The sequence below is a fragment of the Anomaloglossus baeobatrachus genome, chromosome 6 (genome assembly GCF_048569485.1).
Source record: "Anomaloglossus baeobatrachus isolate aAnoBae1 chromosome 6, aAnoBae1.hap1, whole genome shotgun sequence".
NCBI lineage: Eukaryota > Metazoa > Chordata > Amphibia > Anura > Aromobatidae > Anomaloglossus > Anomaloglossus baeobatrachus.
The window spans coordinates 571,172,760-571,194,332 of NC_134358.1; the positions used below are offsets into that span (position 1 = coordinate 571,172,760).

General features: G+C 49.0%; 1 protein-coding gene across 1 annotated transcript in view; it reads right to left on the minus strand.

The window, feature by feature from the left end:
• Positions 1-21,573, minus strand: part of LOC142243709 (uncharacterized) — a 329,550-nt gene that overhangs the window by 121,387 nt on the left and 186,590 nt on the right. The window lies entirely within an intron of this gene.

Consider the following 21,573-nt stretch of genomic DNA (forward strand, 5'->3'; position numbering starts at 1 on the left):
AAGGAAAAAATGAACATTTTACTTTTTGCAACAAAAATGTTAATTTAGCCTCAAATATTGCATATTCACAAGGGTAGCAGGATTAAATGAACCCCCAAAATTTGTTGGGCAATTTCTACTGAACACGCAGATACCTCATATGTGGCGAAAAACCACTGTTTTGGCGCACGGCAGGACTCGGAAGGCAAGGAGCGCCATTTGACTTTTTTGAACAGAAAATTAGCTGGAATCGTTAGCCGCACCATGTTGCGTTTGGAGAGCCCCTGAGGTGCCGAAACAGTGGAGCTCCCCCACATGTGACCCCATTTTGGAAACTAGACCCCTCATGGAATTTATCTAGACGTTTATTGAGCACTTTGAGCGTCTGGGGGCTTCACAAAAGTTAATAGAGTTGAGCTGTGAAAATAAAATTTTTTTACCACAAAATTGTTACTTCAACCAGGTAGCTTTTTTTTTCCACAAGGGTATCAGGAAAAATTGCACCATAAAATGTATTGTGCAATTTCTCCTGAGTACACAGACACCTCATATGTGGTGGAAAGAAAATGTTTGGGCGCACAGCAGGGCTCGGAAGGCAAGGAGCGTCATTTGACGTTTCAAACGCAAAATTGTCTGGGATAATTAGCGTATTTCGTTCCATGCTGTTTGGAGACCCCCTGAGGTGCCGAAACAGTGGAGCTCCCCCACATGTGACCCCATTTTGGAAACTAGACCCCCATGGCATAGAAAAAAAAACAGCGGCAGAGGGAGGGGGGGGGGGGCGGCAGATGGGGCGGCAGCAGATGGGGGGGCAGCGGCATATAAAGGGAGCATCTGTGATTGTGAGACGGCGGCTGGGATAAGGTGGGGGCGGATGGGAGAGGGCACAGTGGATGCAGGAGCGGCAGAGGATGGGGGGGAAGGTGGGATGGGGGGGATGGGGGGGAGGGAAGTGGGAGGTGAGATTGGGGATAGTTACCCTACAGGATGGATCTAGGCAGCTGGATCACAGGAGATGAAGGAGGCAGCAGATCGGGCAGCGTAGATCCCGGAGGAGACAGGTGAGCAAAGCACAGATCCCGGAGGAGACAGGTGAGCAAAGCACAGATCCCGGAGGAGACAGGTGAGCAAAGCACAGATCCCGGAGGAGACAGGTGAGCAAAGCACAGATCCCGGAGGAGACAGGTGAGCAAAGCACAGATCCCGGAGGAGACAGGTGAGCAAAGCACAGATCCCGGAGGAGACAGGTGAGCAAAGCACAGATCCCGGAGGAGACAGGTGAGCAAAGCACAGATCCCGGAGGAGACAGGTGAGCAAAGCACAGATCCCGGAGGAGACAGGTGAGCAAAGCACAGATCCCGGAGGAGACAGGTGAGCAAAGCACAGATCCCGGAGGAGACAGGTGAGCAAAGCACAGATCCCGGAGGAGACAGGGGAGGGAGCGCACATCACGGCGGTGACAGGGGAGGGAGCGCACATCACGGCGGTGACAGGGGAGGGAGCGCACATCACGGCGGTGACAGGGGAGGGAGCGCACATCACGGCGGTGACAGGGGAGGGAGCGCACATCACGGCGGTGACAGGGGAGGGAGCGCACATCACGGCGGTGACAGGGGAGGGAGCGCACATCACGGCGGTGACAGGGGAGGGAGCGCACATCACGGCGGTGAGGGGACGAGCAGCCGATCACAAGGGAAAGGGGCCGGGCAGCAGATCGGGGGGGGACTGGTGGCACTGTGGCAGATGGAGGGCGGCGGCGGCGGATCGGGAGGTGTGGAGGTGAGTGTGCAGGCAGCAGATACGAGGGGTGGGGGTGCGGGTGGCAGATCGCGGCGGAGGGCAGCAGCGACGGCGGATCGGGAGGTGTGGGGGTGAGTGTGCGGGCAGCAGATACGAGGGGTGGGGGTGCGGGTGGCAGATCGCGGCGGAGGGCAGCAGCGGATCGGGAGGTGTGGGGGTGAGGGTGCGGGCAGCAGATACGAGGGGTGGGGGTGCGGGTGGCAGATCGCGGCGGAGGGCAGCAGCGGATCGGGAGGTGTGGGGGTGAGGGTGCGGGCAGCAGAAAACGAGGGGTGGGGGTGCGGGTGGCAGATCGCGGCGGAGGGCAGCAGCGGATCGGGAGGTGTGGGGGTGAGGGTGCGGGCAGCAGAAAACGAGGGGTGGGGGTGCGGGTGGCAGATCACGGCGGCGGATCGGGAGGCCGGTTTCATACAGTGCAATGGCAGTGCGGCAACTTCCGGGTCCCATGCTCCGGTCTCATAACAGCATGGGACCGGAGCTTGTCGTCCTGCCATTGCACCGTGTACACTCACTGTGCTGGCGTGCTGCAGGGACGATGACGGGGGCGGTCACCGGCAACAGGTCCACTGTGATTGGAGAAATCGGTCACAAGGCCGATCTCTCCAATCAGAGCTACTGGAGCTGGGGGAGGGTGATCCAGTGAGGTCACCCAGCTCCAGCCAATGGCCAGTGCTATAGCTGCATTGGCCAGGGCTGGATTTCAATGTTTCAGTCACTTTAAGTGGCTGGAACATTACAGTGGCTGTGATTGGTTGAGCGACGTTCGTCAGCCAATCACAGCCTCCGTAGGTCCGGGGAGGAGTCACCACCCCTCCTGAGGTCAGGTACAGGTCCCCTCCTCCCTGAATCTGCGGTTTATCCTAACTTTTCGCAGTCACCGGAGGCTCCGGTGCCGCGATTACGCCATGACGGAAAGATCCGTCCTTGGTCGTTAAGGCCCAGGGCACCATGACGGATCTTTCCGTCTATGGTCGTGAAGGGGTTAAAAGGACCCTCCCACCTCCCATAGCCAGTGTCTTACAAAGAACCCATAGCATACTGTTGAGGAGAGCCATAAAATGAAATACTTAATTAACCTCTGGACATAGAGCATTGTGGGAAATATATCGATTTGCCTTACATAATTCAGGTTTCAGATCATATACATGACACAGATATAAAGATGGCCACCATTTCCTGTTATCCACACCTTGCTTGGAATGCAAGGAATGTCCAGATGAAAGAAGACCACCATATAAGGGAAGACCCTTGGTCAAGCTACAAGACATCACAGACCAAACCATCAGCATGGATGCACCAGATGACGTCCCTCCCATCGTCATGGTTTCATCCACTGGAGTCAGACCTGCCCATCAACAGCAACACGGATCTCCCCATTCGCTAGCCCATGAACTGTCCCACTAAAATGGGCATATCTGAACTTGTGTACGCCCCTAGCCTATATCAGAGGACGCATGAGTCTCCTCAGTCTGTTTTGGTGCCTTTTCTACTGTGACCAAGAAAAGATTACATATCCGACTGTGTCTGGTGTGGATTCTTTTATGCATGCACTTGGCCCATATGAATTCGGCCAGGCAGTAGGCAACTAGTGATCTCTGATTAAGAGTTCACCTTAACAATATGAGAAGTACAAACACATCCAGGAATATCGAGGATAAGGGAGGGAATTACGTGCTGTCGTGGAAGGTCCTAGAAACCGAATTAACGGTAAGAATAATTCTTATTTCTCTAGTCCCTTCCACGACAGCATAGGAGGAATACCAACGAATTGATACCTAGGGGGGGACCACAGCCTGCAGGACTTTCCTGCCAAACGCCAAATCCCTGTTGGAATCCAGATCCAAACGATAATGCTTCTTGAAAGTATGGAGGGAAGACCACGTAGCTGCCTTGCAGATCTACTCAGGAGAAGCCCCTGCCCGTTCAGCCTAGGAGACAGAGGTAACCTTGGTGGAGTGCGCCGTAAATCCGGTAGGCGGAGACAGATGCTGAGCGAGGTAGGCTTCTCCAATGGCCCGCACAATCCAGTTGGCAACAATACTCTTAGCCACCTTCCTGCCCTTATTTTGACCAAAGGGCTGTATAAATAAGGTATGATCAATACGCCAAGGTGCAGGAAGATCTAGGTAGCGCAACACCGTCCGACGAACGTCCAAAGAATGGAACACTTCCTTCCCCGGAGTCCGAGGATGCTGACAGAAGGAAGGCAGGACGATGGACTGAGAACGGTGAAAATCCGAAACCACCTTGGGAAGGAAGAAAGGGTCCAGCTGAAAGACAATGATGTCATCTCTGACGGTCAGGTAAGGCTCCCGGATGGATAATGCCTGAAGTTCCCAGACCCTCCGAGCGGACGGAATTGCCCCGAGAAAGGCAGTCTTGTGATGCTACAGGAGGACAGAGGCCCAAAGGGCGACTGAGAGAGTCCGGTAAGGACCATATTGAGATCCCAGCAAGGTGTCAGGATCCTCTGCCGCGGACAGAGCCTACTAGCGGACACCATGAAACGGCGGATCCAGCGACGATCTCCCAGAGCCGTGTCAAGACTGCACTGAGTGCCGAGAGCTGCACCTTCAGGGTGCAAGGCCGAAGGCCTAAGTCTAATCCACTCTGGAGGAAGTCGAGAATCTGCGCAATGTTCGGCCGGAGCGGGCAGGAGGCTGAGAACCACACCAGGAGGAAAATCTCATCCAGATTTTATAGTAAATACTATCAGTCACGGGTTTACGGTTCTTCTGTAGAGTAGCCACGACCTTGTCAGAAAGTCTGAGGAGAACCCGAAGGGAAGTACGTGTAATTGGAAATGAAGCATGTCCCCTCCGTGCAGAACCGCAATTTTGAGGTACTGCCTGACACAAGGATGGAAGGGCACATGGAACTAGGCGTCCCTCAGGGCTATTGAGGCCATCAGGTGGTGTAGACCGAGTAGGGGAACAACAGATGTCACAGACTCCATTCTTGAAACGTCGGTATCTAACCCGCTGGTTTGAGATGCTTCAGATTGATGATAATCCAGACGTCTCCAGATGGTGTTTTGACAAGGAAGAGACAGAGTAGTGACCTACCCCTACTTCCTGACTCGGGACTGAGGAAACGACCCCCGAATGTATTAACTCCCGAATCATCGAGCACAGGAGATCCTGAGAACCCTGTGACGACAGGGCTCTGATTCGGAGGCCTGGTGGGGAGGGGGGGGGTGTCTACCAATAGACCCTCTGAGACGAGCTTGTAGGACCCATAGGCTGGCGGTGAAGGCCCGCCACTGGGGAAGAAAGGCAGAGAGCAGTCCCCCCACCCGAGCCGACTCACTGTTTGTCATGCTGAGGACTTTGTGGATGGGAAGGGATGAGAAGATTACTCCCCCTACCCTAAGGGTAGCTCCAATGGCCAGACTCCCCTTTCCCCTTGGGCTGGGAGGCCCGAGGCATCGAGGGACGAAAGGACCGTTGCCTGGAGGGTGTCGGATCCGGCAGGCCTGACGATCAGTCGCCTTGTCCAGAATGTCATCCAGGGCAGGCCCAACACCAAGTCACCCTTAAACGGAAGGGAGCAAGCCTCAGTGTGGAAGTAGAGTCCCCACTCCAAGCCTTAGCCTAGAGCTCGTCTGTCCGAGTTAGACAAGACTGAGGTCCTGGCAGCCAGGCGGACAGACTTCACAGAGGTATCTGCCAAACTAGTAGCCTTCCTAAGTAAGGGAAGGGATTCCAGTAACTCATCCCTAGGAGTACCCCAGGAATATGAGCCTCAACTGGTCGAGCCTCCGAAGGAGGGACAGGGGGACATAAGCGGAGGCAATATGGGCCCGAATGGGAGAAGACGAAGCCTCCCAGGACTTCTTCATGAGGCTCTCGACCTACCTAACTATCAGATCCCTAAGCTGGGAATCGGCCGCAAAGGGGAGCGCTGTTTGTATAGCGACCTTGGCCACCTGCACATCCACCTTGGGAATCGCCCAATGCAACCCAGAACTCTGCAGGGGAATCTGTGTCAGGGGACACTCCGGAAATGCTTCTCAGGGAAATCCCATGCCTGAGAGAAGATCCAGAACATTAGCATGGACAGGAAACCCCATTGCCTAGTGGTTTTTAGGCCCGCGAACATTTCGCCCTGAACGGAGGGGAGGACCTACTCATCCTCCAACCCCATAGTGCTCCTAACTGCTCCATTAAGATCCCCCAATCGTCTGAGGGAAAAAGAAAAGACCGGTCAGGCCTCCCGGAGGAAAAACCTTTATCGGGACAAAAGATGAGGATGTCCAGCTCTTCAGGCAAAAAAAATCACGTCTTTATTTTATCATGCAGACACAAAGAATGACATGACCAGCACAACGCGTTTCAGGTGAAAGCACTCACCCTTAAAAGGGGTTATCCGGCTTCTTTGACTTTTTTTTTTTTATTTCCCTATTGGGCTACATTGGGGCAGGTAAGTAGATAGAGACCACTTACCTGCCCCGCTGTCAGCCCCTCTCCCCCGGCTCAGAGCGGTCATGTGACCGCTCCTGCCGCGATTTTGCTGCTTCCGGTCTTTGCACGTCTACATGGGCAGGGCCATGTTGACATGCAAATGTGGAGCAGCATGTCACCTCCCTGCTGGGTGTCTACAGTGCGAGGAGTCACCGCCCCCTTCCCTGCACCCTCCCACACATTCCCCCGCACCTCCAGTAACCTCCCCCTGCACTGCTGTGGGGGTCCGTGACCTGGGGGCGGGGCCTGGCGGCAGCTGCCGTGGTGTCAGCTCCAGCACCGGGCCCCCTGCCCAGGATCGCACATTCAAATGTACCGGCATCACAGATCACCGATGCCGGTACATTTGAAAGTGCTGATGAGAAGCAGCGCAGCGCTGCTTCTCATCACTGTCCCTCCGGCTGTCTGTGCAATCTGCAGCACAGCGGTGACGTCACTACTGTGCTGAACAGAGCACAGACAGCGCACGAACGTGCAGGAGCGGCGGGGACCGAGGACAGGTGAGTATGTACTCCACATGTGTTCCCTATGGGGATGGGGATGGGGGGGGCTGGCAGAGCCATATGTGTGCATGTGCAGAGCCATGTGTGTGCGTGTACGGTGCAGAGCCATGTGTGTGCGTGTACGGTGCAGAGCCATGTGTGTGCGGTGCAGAGTCATGTGTGTGCGTGTACGGTGCAGAGCCATGTGTGTGCGTGTACGGTGCAGAGCCATGTGTGTGCGTGTGCGGTGCAGAGCCATGTGTGTGCGTGTGCGGTGCAGAGTCATGTGTGTGCGTGTACGGTGCAGAGCCATGTGTGTGCGTGTACGGTGCAGAGCCATGTGTGTGCGTGTGCGGTGCAGAGCCATATGTGTGCGGTACAGAGCCATATGTGTGCGTGTGCAGAGCCATGTGTGTGCGTGTACGGTGCAGAGCCATGTGTGTGCGTGTACGGTGCAGAGCCATGTGTGTGCGTGTACGGTGCAGAGCCATGTGTGTGCGTGTACGGTGCAGAGTCCGATGTGGGGCTGTTATTTGCAATGCTGTAGTGATACCAGGTCAGGTGCTGGGGAAGAATATACTGACAGGGAATGTGTGCAGGGGGCGGGCAGAGGGTGCGGCTGGACACTGGGGTGGGGCTGGACACTGAGGCTGGGCGGTGACAGCTGTGACTGGGAGGTTTTGCACAGGAAGTGGTCAGTTTGCTAGAGCTGAATGTAAACAAGAAGCTGCAGAGAATAAAGGTATAATTCAAGAGGAACATAAGTTAGAAAACAAAAAATAACAATGTAGGTGTGATTTATATGACAATACAGCACAGATAAACTCAAACATTTTTGTTAAGCTAATGTCGGACAACCCCTTTAATCATGATACTGGATAGATGGTGCTGCAAAGCTTATATGCAAATGCTAATCAATGTAACAGATGTTTGAATTACTTCAGCACCTTACATGCACGAGATAGGTTTTACCATGAAAATCATTACATACATATACAATTAAAAAACAATGATACAATACAATACAATGCAACAAAATACACATTTTTCAATGGTTTTCTGGTTTTGAAGATATATGCGTTTTAAGTTCCGACATGGAAGTTTAACATCTATATTATGTGGATTTTCCTGCACTTCGGAATACCTAAATGCTTATATATATAAACTCAAATGGATTTATATACTTTGAAAAAAGCCTCATTTTTTATCAAAAATTTATTTTAATTATTTTAATATTGGGTTTTTTAAAAAAAAAAGAAAAAAAAAAATCCTGTTTGAAAAACCTTTTTTCTTTTTTTGGTTAAATTATTGTTTAGACTATGCTTCAATGAGAGAAACACATAGAACATAAAGCGCCATGTTGAATATAACGCAATATAACTGCACAAGTCGCAGATGGTGTTTATATATAAGCATTTAGGTATTCCGAAGTGCAGGAAAATCCACATAATATAGATGTTAAACTTCCATGTCGGAACTTAAAAGCTTTCACATAGTATGACAACTGAGCACATACATAAAAGGGCAATATGTGTGCATACACATGGGGTTATACATGAGTAAATATATTTGAAAAAACTCCAGTGTGCGCTATTTGTTGAATGCAGATTTATTTATATGATATATTGGCACATATGTATGGGCATTAAACTTGAAGGTGTTATATCTGCACACACTGAATGGCGCACTGCAACTGGTTTGGTTATAAATGCATATATCTTCAAAACCAGAAAACCATTGAAAAATGTGTATTTTGTTGCATTGTATTGTATTGTATCATTGTTTTTTAATTGTATATGTATGTAATGATTTTCATGGTAAAACCTATCTCGTGCATGTAAGGTGCTGAAGTAATTCAAACATCTGTTACATTGATTAGCATTTGCATATAAGCTTTGCAGCACCATCTATCCAGTATCATGATTAAGGGTGAGTGCTTTCACCTGAAACGCGTTGTGCTGCTCATGTCATTCTTTGTGTCTGCATGATAAAATAAAGACGTGATTTTTTTGCCTGAAGAGCTGGACATCCTCATCTTTTGTATTATTTTGGGCTGTGGCAGTGCCTGTCCGTGCTCCAGGACGAAATCAAGACTGAGCTTTTTCCACGGTGAGCTGATTCATACTATTGAACTTTATCGGGACCCTCCAAGGCGGAATCAGGGCCTCATGATCAGATGACTGGAGTTCTCTTTTTTGTGGCAGAAGGGTCAGCAGCAGGGAGGGAGGCTAGTGAGCCCTGAATTTCCTGTATCATCATGGACCGCAGCTTGGCACAAGGGACGGGTGTTCAGCCCTAACAATCTATACACACGATGCCTGCCCACTCCACTCAATGGAAACAGAGGCGTCATCGGAGATCAGGCAGCTAGCCCATGGGACCCTGATACAGCAATATCCAGGAGCGTCCACTGGGATTCAAATTCCCACGCTCACACACCCCAGGGCATCAGCTTACCACTAGACCATGGAAGGGACAGACGTACACTGCTGGCAAAGTTTCTCTCAGCCTTGCACACTTGTCAGACTTGACACATATTCCAGCAGGCGCATCCTCCACAGACCAGAAGGAGCCAACCATATCAGCCTGAAAACAGGCATAAGGGACCGTCCCTCAGCCACTTACTGTGGCAGGGGGAACGCTGGGCTCTGAAGCAGCAGAGGAAGACACGGCAGTGCACACAGAAGAATCCTTACCGGGGTTCTGATGCCTTCAGGGCAGCCTTCCTGTGGAAAAGGCCTGCCCCCCCCAGCGACTGGTGACGTTCCCCGCCTCACGCATCAGGTCCCTGACAGGCCGTGGAATGACGCTCCACAACTATTGTCGCGCGCTTGTTAGTGTGAAAAGCCGGCTGCTCCAGCCCCACGAGGTACAGTGTCGCTCAAATGCAGTAGATTAAAGGGGTAAAATTGCTGTTTGGCCGGACAGTCTCATGGAGAGGTAGCACAGTGATCAGCAGGTTTTATTGCTCATATTTCATTGTTCACAGTTCTACGCATTTTGGAGCGAGCATGCGCCTTCTTCAGGAACCACCAATAGCAATGTACAGTGAAAGGCCGGCCAAATACATCCTTAGGCCCTGTGCGCACACTGCAGATTTGTTTCTTCAGCAAAAACCGCACCTTGTGGCAGAAAAACACACCCAAAAAACGCATGATTTTTTTTTATTGCGTTTTAGTGAGTTTTTGGTGCGTTATGGCCCTGCGTTTTTTTATGCCTTTTTAACCGTAAGCAGTGCCATAAATAACGCTGGGACCTGCAGAAAAGAAGTCACATGCTGCTTCTTTTTGCTGCAAATACCGAAGTAGATCAAAAGAAACAGCCATGCATAACACCAAGATAAATATATATATATATATATATAGCAAGAGCATATAACAAAGTGTATGGGCGGTAAGGACGTAATGGACCTACGAAAATTACAATAGGGACACAGAAATGTAGAAAAATATTCTACAGAGAACGGATGAGGTCAAAAAACAATATTGGTTAAAATAATGACCGTCGTCACAACCGGCAGTTTATACCCGAAAAAGAAAAGGAGGGCATCACATGTTATACCAAGGGCATAGCAGCAGAACACAGGTACTCGCAATATATAAAGGAAGTCAGTCCAGGGAAGGTAAGTCATGACAACGACATGTACAATGATAATAACCAGAAAAAATCCAAATAGAGAAAAGCATGAAACACGTGAGCAGGTGGATTAGACGAATAGGCCACCCAGCTCATAAAGAAAAGGTAAATACCTGGACAGACAGGACCTGCGAGCACATGTGACGCCTAACCCCGACGTGCATGAAGGTGACGCCGAAACATGCATTCGCAGTCGAGCTTTTATGGCAGAGTGGTCCGACGGAAACCTCTCCTCAGTGCAAGACATATGAAAGCTGCATAAGAGTTTGCAAAAAAACCCATGAAGGTCTCCCAGACTATGAGAAATAAGGTTCTTTGCTCTCATGAGACGAAGATAGAATTTTTTGGTGATAATTCTAAGCGGTATGTGTGGAGAAAACCAGGCACTGCTCATCACCTGCCCAATACAATCCCCACAGTGAGACATGGTGGTGGCAGCATCATGCTATGGGGGCAGGGACAGGACAACTGGTTGCAATTGAAGGAAAGATGAATGCAGCCAAGTACAGAGATATCCTGGAAGAAAACTTCTTCCAGATGCTCTGGACCTCAGACTTGGCCGAAGGTTCATCTTCCAACAAGACAATGTCCCTAAGCACACAGCTAAAATAACAAAGGAGGAAAATGAATAAGGGCAGAAACGAGGACCATGTTAAAGGTAAGGTGTCGTGTTTTTTTTTGTATTAATAATAGTGATTATGAAATCAAGTATTTTTAATACAAAATTAAATTTTTTATTTAGTTTTTATTTAATGGTAAGTTTTACTGAAGCACTGGGGGCTGCCATCTTGGATTTGGTGTTTGTAACTCCTTTATGGCAGCCCCTGGGCATAGAGGACAGTGGTCGGATTCCGACCCCATTTAGTCAAATTGTCTCTCCAGAACTGGAGACAAACTCTAGCGCAGCGCCACCTATTGGAAGTAGCGATTCTAAAAGTCACAAGTGGATTTTTAACAATCCTTTACATATGACTTAGGATATATATGCCAGATCAGAATCCCAATTTGCAGACACTGTGTTTTGGGGTGCTTGCCCTTGTCAGTGCAAAGTATGGGGTGTCTGATCTGGCTCTGAGAAGCTTTGTGGGGACCACGGTGGGAACACTATTCTCCTTAAGGAGACTTTGTAAGCCAGTGTGGCTGCCAGTAAGAGGACTTATAGCTGCAGCTATAAGTCCCTTTACTGGCAGCCAGACTGGCTTGCAAAGTCTCCTTAAGGAGAATAGTGTTCCCCCGTGACCCCATTTAGTAACATTAGAGAAGGTGTCTGCTGTGAAATGGATGCGCCCCCTGACCTGTCCAGATCACAGCAGAGGGAGGAGATGGGCGCCATCTTTGTGTAGCGCACAGCATATGCTGTGTGCTCCACTTTCCACATCTCCCGCCGGGATGGATGAGGTGAGTACCAGCGCCGGGCAACAGTGATTACACCGTAACTGATCCCGGCGTGCTGCTCCCCACTCTGCAGCGCACCCCTCCCCCACTCTGCAGCGCACCCCTCCTCCCACTCTGCAGCGCACCCCTCCCCCCACTCTGCAGCGCACCCCTCCCCCCACTCTGCAGCGCACCCCTCCCCCCACTCTGCAGCGCACCCCTCCCCCCACTCTGCAGCGCACCCCTCCCCCCACTCTGCAGCGCACCCCTCCCCCCACTCTGCAGCGCACCCCTCCCCCCACTCTGCAGCGCACCCCCACTCTGCTGCTCACCCCTCCCCCACTCTGCAGCGCACCCCCACTCTGCTGCTCACCCCTCCCCCAACTCTGCTGCTCACCCCTCCCCCAACTCTGCTTACTCCCTAACCCAATTTCCCCGTGTGTGCTCACCTCGGGCCTCCGTCCGCTGCTCGTACTGTGATCACTGACAGAACAGGTTCCGTTTGTTGTAACTGAGCATGCTCACCTGCAGTGCAAACTCATTTCTGGACGGAAAATTCTCTCTCGCTAGTGTATTCTATTTTCTGACAGCAAGAAGATATTTTGGGGAATATTTTCACTCAATGACATCAAGCAGAGATATTGGTGAACGTTTCTAATCACTGACAACTAGCAGAAAAGTTGGGAAGTGATTCAATTCACTTACAGCAAGCAGAGATGGGGAATGTTTCTATTACTTGAAAACAAGCAGAAATGTTGAGGAATGTTTCTATTCACTGACAACAAGCAGACGTGTTGGGGAATATTTTCACTCACTGACAGCAAGCTGGTGTGTTGGGGAATGTTTCTATTTACTGACAGCAAGCAGAGATGTTGGGGAATGTTTCCACTCACTGACAGCAAGCAGAGATGTTGGGGAATATTTCTATTTTTTGACAGCAAGCAAAGATGTTGGGGAATGTTTCCACTCACTGACAGCAAGCTGATGTGTTGGGGAAGGTTTCCACTCAATGACAGCAAGCAGAGATGTTGGGGAATATTTCTATTTATTGACGGCAAGCAAAGATGTTGGGGAATGTTTCCACTCACTGACAGCAAGCAGAGATGTCGTGGAATAACCGGATTGTACCTGATGGCAAAAAACTGATGTGTGAAAGAGGGATCACTCTGTGACCACAACAAAATGGCTCCGCACTGTGATCCTAAACTTCATTCTCTTATCCTTTTGGAAACCCCCAGATTGGGAAGTGAAGCTGTGACATCCCACACAGGAGAGCAGACTCCGCCCACTTTTACTGCAGTTGTAATGTGAGCCATTTCTACAGTAGGATTTCTGTAGGATTTCAGCAGCTGCTCCCCCTAGTGTTTAACACGAGAACTACAGGACTCGTAGTCACAGAGGAGAAATACATAGTGCGAAGTAGTCAAAATGACTACCTCATTAGTTCTAGTGTTAAAAAGTGGAAAATATCAAACTTGTCATTTATTTTTATATTGTTCTCAATTAAAAACAAATAATATTTAAATGTAACATTAAAACATTAATACTTTGTTTTTTCAGTTATTGAAAACTTTTTTTTTACGACACCTTCCCTTTAACAAATGGCCAAAAACTACACCTATAAATTCAGAAAATGCCAACCAAAGAGAAAATAAGGGAAATTGTAGAAAAGGCCATAGTCAATGAGGTAATAAATACAAGTGGAAACCTCTTTGCAAAAAAAGAAAATATTTTTATTACAAAATTTTTTATATAAAAAGAAGAAAAAAATAAATAATCCATCAATATTAAATATAAAAGTGTAAAGACCACTTGGTGGACTCCATGGAACAAGACACAGCCCCAATATTGCACTGTATTTATGTAGCGCCCCTGAGCCACTCAGGGCACTACTAGGTACTGCATCCTACCCCCAGGGACCTGGAACACCAGTGCCAGTGACATCTGCAGACACAAAATCCCAGTTTCCACTCCACACCAGGGGTAATGGACTAGTCAGACACCAAAGGGAGGGCCACCTAGAGGGCAGAGCCAGTCCAGAGGACTAGACAGCCTGGTGGGAAAGGACAAGCAGTCAGTCAGTGGAGAGTGAAGCAGAGAGTGGAAGTGTAGACAGACGTGCCTCAAGCTGGGTCGTGTAACGGTGACCCGGGGGCACAGGAGAGTGGTCACCAGGGTAGGTACACCCGAGTACCACTGGAACCAGAGCACCGACGGGGCACAGAGCCCTAGGTCAGGCGACAGTTTCACGCGGCCTGGCAATTACCTGCACAGTGAGGGGACCTCCACGGACCTCACTGACCCACAGATCCGGGGGCACCAGCAGTAACGAGAGGATCAGGGTTCGGGACCGCGGACCGGCCCTATAGGATCCACACTGCCCGCCGTACGGACGAGGAGACTGCCGAAAGACAGTCAGGGCCCCCAAACCAGCTCCACGCTATGGGGTCCCACCAAACACTGAGAGTGTCGGGGACAGAGCAACCGAGTCACCAACTGACACTGGAAGTACAGGGACCTGAACCAGATGTCCGAGGGTCCAACTGTGAGTATAGGAATGTTAACTTACAACCTGCAGTTGGGGGTCACAGTAATGACTTTAATCTCCCCTGTAAATACTCCCCATGAACCCCTTCACGACCCATGACTGATATATCCGTCATGGGTTATGTGAGGTTACCGTGGGCAGGTCGCGGCAATCTGCGCACATATCAGCTGTTTTCAACAGCTGACATGTCTGCCTGTAAGTTACGAGTGGAATCGCTTCCACCCGCAACTTTTAACCCCTTACATCTCGCTGCCAAAGTCTGGCAGCGAGCTGTATATGCACACGGCCATTACTTTTACTTACCGCCGCCCCCACCGGAAGTCACATGTGTGATCACGTGACTTTCGGTGGTTGCCATGGTAGCACAGGGTAATGTGATGACGCCTGTAGCTAACATGAGTCACTTTCTCTCAGTGCCGGCATAGTGCCGGAGAGTAAAGCAGCATATGTGCAGATGTCAGCTGTATAGCGGTGATCAGCAGATAGATCAGAGCGATCGGATTACTGATTGCTATAGCCCCCTAAGAAAACTAGGAAAATAAAAAAAAGCAAAAATAAAGTTTTAAAAATAAACAAAAAAACCTAAAAGTTCAAAAAATCACCCACTTTTGCCCCATTGAAAACTAAAGGGTTAAAAAAATAAAAAATATACACATATTTGGTATTGCCGCGTTCAGAAATGCCCGATAAAAAAATTAGTTAATCTGATCAGTAAACAGCATAGCGGCAAAAAAATTCCAAACACCAAAATTAAGTTTTTTGGTCGCCGCAAGTTTTGCGCAAAATGCTATAACAGACGATCAAAACGTAGCTTCTGCGCAAAAATGGTACCGTTAGAAATGTTAGCTCGAGACGCAAAAAATAGGCCATCACTGGGCCATAGATCCCAAAAAATGAGAACGCTGCAGATTTCGGAAAATGGAGCAAAACGTGCGCCACTTTTATTGGACAAAGTTGTGATTTCTTTTTAAACCCCTTAGATACAAGTAAACCTACACATGTTTGGTGTCTACAAACTCGCACCGACCTCAGGCATCATACCCATACATCAATTTTACCATATAGTGAACACGGTGAATAAAACATCCCAAACACTATTGTGCGATCACACTTTTTTTGCAGTTTTTTCACACTTGGAATTTTTTTTTGCTGTTTTCCAGTACACCATATGGTAAAACTCATGGTTTCAATTAAAACTACAACTTGTTTTGTATAAAAAAAAAGTTACGGCTCTCGGAAGAAGGGGAGCAAAAAAACCCCAAAAAACAGAAAACGCCGGGGGGCTGAAGGAGTTAAAAAGCCCCCATGGCACGGGACCGGGAAACGGCCAGCATTGACCCGTGACACAGCATCCCCATAAATATACGGCCCAGGACCATAAACCCCATAGCCCTGGGTGACACATTTACACCACTTTGTGCACCCATCATGGGTACACGTTTGATCAGCCCTTTAGGTTTCTATAACTTAATTAGGCCAATTTTGTACATTACGCGCTCTATTTTGGACTGTTTAGCATTGATTTACTGAGCACTGTTTTCTGGGATCTTCTATGCCATCTAGTGGCTCTGGGTGGTATTTGAGGTCAATACGATGCAATATTGGCACTGTATCTTGTTCCATGGGGTCCACCGAGTGGTGTCATTCTTAGGATTCCTTGTTCACTTGGTCTTTACGCTTTTCTATTTAATATTGATGGATTATTTACTTTTTCTTCTTCCTATATAAAAAATTTTGTAATAAAAATATTTTATATTTTTGCAAAGCGGTTTCCACTTGTACTTATTACCTCATTGACTATGGCGTTTTCTACATTTAGGCTATGTGCGCACTAGAAAATGGAATTTTCTTAAGAAATTCCGGATCTCTGCAAGAATTCCACACCCGCAGCAGAAATCCGCACGTAAAATCCGCACGTAAAATCCGCATGCGGTTTTACCGCGGGATGTTGTGGATTTGCTGCAGATTTGCTGCAAAATTTCTGCAGTTTTTCCGCAGGTTGCTGGACCTGCAGAAAAGAAGTGACATGCACATTAATTCCGCAGCGGAAATTCCGCGGGTAAATCCGCAGGTATAAAAAAAAAACGCAGCTGAAATAGTCTGCACCAGATATCAGCATCAAATGTGCACCTCCTGGAAGAAAAACAGGGGTTTTTTTTTTTTGCATTTTTGGGCTAAGAGATACAAATTTGGTGATTCAATTTTGACACTATATTTATGCACCTAATCTACACCTCCTGGGGAAAAAAACGCATAAAAACTGCATGAGGTATGATGCGGTAGTGATGCGATTGTTTGCCAGGAGTTGTAGAATGGGTGCAAGAATATGGTGTTAAACTTTCAACACCAAATCTGCATTTCTTGACAAAAAAACCCGCGGTTTTCTGCTAGGAGATGCAGGTGAGTTCATTGAGTTTAATCAGGTCATCAGAAATCCTGTGAGGTCAGGTTACCTGTGGTCACAAGTGGGAATGTCCAGCTGTGACCGCAAATAACCAGAGTGACGTCACCGCTAATCGCTGTGGCTCATTCAATCTCTGGAGCTCACAGCGGGCAGTCATGCTCTATGGTGCTCGCTGTGGGATCTCGTGTGGATTACGTCGGACCTCAGGGGAGTTTTGGGGTTAATAAAGTGGTTAAAGAGGGTGTTTTTTGTATTTTATTCCAAATAAAAGGATTTTTTTCGTTTTTTATGTTTATTTACTTTCACTTACAGATTAGTAATGGGGTGTCATAGACGCTGCATCCCTAATCCAGGACTTAGTGGCTGCTGTGGCTGTCATCAACTCCTTACTACCCCGATTGATTGCCAACACATCAGGGCAATCGGGATGAACAGGGTAAAGCACTGGGATTGTCGCATCTAATGGATGGAGGCTGATAGTTTTAGGCTGGACCTCCCCAGCCTCAGAATACCAGCCCCAGCTGTCTTTATCTTGGCTGAGTATCAAAATTGGGGGGAACCGCACGTCAGTTTTTGAAATTATTTATTTTAATTATTAAAAAAAAAAAAAAAAATCCGCATTCGGTTCCTCTTAGGCCGGAGTCACACTTGCGAGGGACTCTCATGAGTCTGGAATCGCATCCCTCGGCATTGCCGCACACTCTCCTGACAGGAGCGCGTCGGCTCCATGTATTGCTATGCAGCTGCACACTTGTGTCCGGAGAACGTCAGGCCGCGCCGTGTGATTTGATGCGAGTCCCTCACAAGTGTGATTACAGCCTTATTTTGATATGCAGCCAAGATAAAGCCCGACAGTTGGGGGCTGCAGCCTGTAGCCGTGGGCTTTACCTGTGCAGGTATAAGGATACAGGGGTGCCCTGCGCCAATTGTTTTATTATTTTTATACACGATACTGATCTATAGACATTTGCACTGCTTTCCCTGCCCACCGTCCGTCCTGGCACCTGTGATTGGTTGCAGTCAGCTGGCACGCTGACACTCAGGGTGGGGGGGCGTCTAATTGCAACCAATTACACACACCGGTGGGCGGAAAAAGCTGTGAATATTCAATGAGGGGTAATTGTCAGGTCCAGAAGGGAATGCGTGACATGGAAGCAGCTTGACGCCATGACGGATCTTCAGTGAGTACACCGCGCGCTCCTACCCCCCCCCCATCCCTTCTACCCACATTTTTAACCTCCGGATTCTGGTTCAAATAGATGTATATGGGTACCAGATTCCGAATCAGATCCAAATTTTTTTTAAATTTAGCAGGTACCCGCGGGTCCCGGTTTTCAGCGAGTCCGCCCAGCTCTATTCATGAACTCTTAACAACAACCTCACACAACTTATGCTTCATGGGCCTCAAACCATGTTTGACACCCTCCGACACGGCCACCATGCTGCGTTGTGTTACGATGGCCTTCACTTCAACCACACTCCTGGTAATGAACATGGTGGAGTAGTGGGACTTCTCATTTCTAACAACTGCACCTTCAACCCAATCCCACCAATACTCTCCCTTCTTCTGAAGTGCACTCTGTCCGCATCTACTCTCCCTCCAACCTCCAAGTGGCCTTCATATGCCCACCCCCATGCTCGGCCATTGCCCTTACTAACTAACTGTCCACCTGGCTTCTTCACTTTCTCTCTGCTGACATTCCCACCATCATTATAGGTAACTTCAGCATTCTCTTGGACACCCACCAGTCTGCAGCCTCTATACTCCTGTCAGTTGCTTCATCCTTTTGTCTTACTTAGTAGTTCTAGATAGCCACCCACAGATGAACATAAACAACCTTATCTTCACCGACTCTGCCATTATCTAACCTCTCCCTCTATCTGACCACCACCTGCTCACTTTTCATCCCTGTCCTCCTCACCTGTCCATCAACAAGCACACTCCTCTGAATCCTCGCACACCTAGACATTCACACACTCTAACTTTAGTCTACCTCTGTCTTCCATATCTTCACTCCATGACAGACAGCGCCCCTGTTCTCTACCATGACACAGTCACAGCAGCTATTTGCTGGGTCGTCCCTCTCCTGCATGTCAGACTGCAACGAGTCAATAGACAACCCTTGAATAACCACCTCACTAAAAAGGTTTGTCGAGTGTCCAGGGTTGCAGAGCGTCGTAAAAAAAAAAACGAAAAAAAAAACGCACTCACAGGAGGACTTTACCACATTCAAACAAAGAAAATTTCACATTGCAATCGGTCCTCATCTCTGCTAAACAGGACGACGTCACAACCCTCATATCTTCATTATCCCACAACACCAGTTATTCAACACTTACCTCCCATCGCCGCCAACCACTGCCTCCTCCAACCTCCCATCTCCGCAGAAGACTTCCCACACATTTCATTAACAAAATCAACCAAATCAGGTCTTTATCGATTAACCACCACAATCTTTATGTACAACACACAATTCCCCCTCCCCATTAACCTAAATCTTAATCATTACTGAAGGAGAACTTAGGCTATGTGCGCACGTTGCGTACTAGCCCTGCAGAAATTTCTGCAGCGATAAGAAGAGCACCCGTGCGCTTCAAATCGCTGCAGAAAATGTCCGTAGAGAAAAAAAAAAAAAAAAAGCAGATTCCATGCGCTCTGCCTGCCACAGACAGAGCAGGAGCTGCCGGCAAAGCGCACGGAAGAAGTGACATGTCACTTCTTGATCGCAGCCGCTTCGGGCAGCAGCCGAAGCGCTGCACTCTAAGACACCACGTGCGCACGGCCCCTGCACAATCTCCATAGACTGTGCAGGGGACGCAGGACGCATGCAGTTACGCTGCGCTACAAAGCGCAGCGTAACTGCATGTATTTACGCAACGTGCGCACATAGCCTGACTCATCTTCTCTCCAAATCGTACCTCACCACTTGTGTGCTTGACTCCATCCCATCCCATTCCCTCCTCCCCAACCTCACCACTAAGCTTAACCCTGTCCTAACCCAGCTCTTCAATTTATCATTAACTTCTGGTACTTTCCATTCTGCTCTCAAATGTGCCAAAATCACATCTAATACCGTACTGCCAAAGCCAACAGATAATCCTCTTTTTTTACCTGTCCTCTGCTTTCGACAGTTGACTACTCCCTCCTCTCTTCCCTTGACGCCAAAGACATTGCCTTCTCCTGGATCTCCTCACACCTCTGTAGCCGCACATTTAGCGTCTCCCACTTGTGCACTACCTCCTCATTCCACCCTCTTTCCAAGAGTCCCTCAAGGCTCTGTCTTGGGATTCCTACTCTTCTCAATCTACGAGTTGTCCTAGGCCAAAGGTAAAGTCCCATGGCTTCCAGTACCATCTACAACAGGGGTCCCCAAACTACGGCCCGCATCCGGCCCCCGGAGGCCATTTACCTGGCCCGCCTCACAATTTCCTAGTGTTATTTCAATTGCAAGCACACACACAGGCGCTTACAATTGAAATAACCCGCCGAGCGCTACACGGGAAGTCTCATTCCTGTGTAGACGCTCAGCACTCAGGTCCGGACCTAGAATGATTACGTCATGACGGACGACGTGCTCATCTAGGCCTTACAGCCGAAGACAGAGGAGCCGGGACCACAGCTCGGGAGCGGCTGCAGTGGAAGGTAAAGCATAATTTCAATTTTTTTTTTTACTGGGCATGGAGGAGAATCAGAGAGCTGGACCTATATGGGGGACAGAGTGCTGGACCTATATGGGGGACAGAGTGCTGGACCTATATGGGGGACAGAGTGCTGGACCTATATGGGGGACAGAGTGCTGGACCTATATGGGGGACAGAGTGCTGGACCTATATGGGGGACAGAGTGCTGGACCTATATGGGGGACAGAGTGCTGGACCTATATGGGGGACAGAGTGCTGGACCTATATGGGGGACAGAGTGCTGGACCTATATGGGGACAGAGTGCTGGACCTATATGGGGACAGAGTGCTGGACCTATATGGGGACAGAGTGCTGGACCTATATGGGGGACAGAGTGCTGGACCTATATGGGGGACAGAGTGCTGGACCTATATGGGGACAGAGTGCTGGACCTATATGGGGACAGAGTGCTGGACCTATATGGGGAAAAAGTGCTGGACCTATATGGGGGAGAGAGAAGCACATTTCAGAGGTGCACTGTGCTGTATTTGGGGGGTACAGTTTATGTAAGTGTTATATTTACTATTTCTTTATTTTGAATGTTGTATTTGTTCCCTTTTTGTTTTACTTTGAAAATCCCTATGCACACTACACGTATCTCATTTTATAGTTTTTCTTAGGCTATGTGCCCACGCTACAGGATTTACCGCGGATTTGCCGAAAATCTGCAGCAGCAGCACTTCCAAGCCATTTCAATGGCATTTTGGAAATGCTGTGCCCATGCTGCGGATTTTTCCGCTGCGGATTTGCCGCGGATTTTGATCCGGAAAAATCTGCAGCATGTCAATTGTTTGGTGCAGATTTGGTGCGGATTTTTGGTTTTGAACGGGGAAAAAAAAAAAAAAAATGAAATCCGCATCAAAATCCGCGGTAAATTCGCTTGAACGGGGAAAAAAAAAAAAAAATGAAATCCGCATCAAAATCCGCGGTAAATTCGCGGCAAATCCGCGGGTGCGGATTTGCCGCGAAAGTCGCGGATTTTCAGGCAAAAAAATCCGCAGGGACATTCTAGCGTGGGCACATAGCCTTATAGTCCGGCCCTCCAACGGTCTGAGGGACAGTGAACTGGCCCCCTGTGTAAAAAGTTTGGGGACCCCTGATCTACAGTATATGCTGAAGACACTCAGATCTACCTTTCTGGCACAGACATCACCTCTCTATTGTCCAGAATCCTCTAGTTTTTATCAGCCATATCCTCTTCCTCT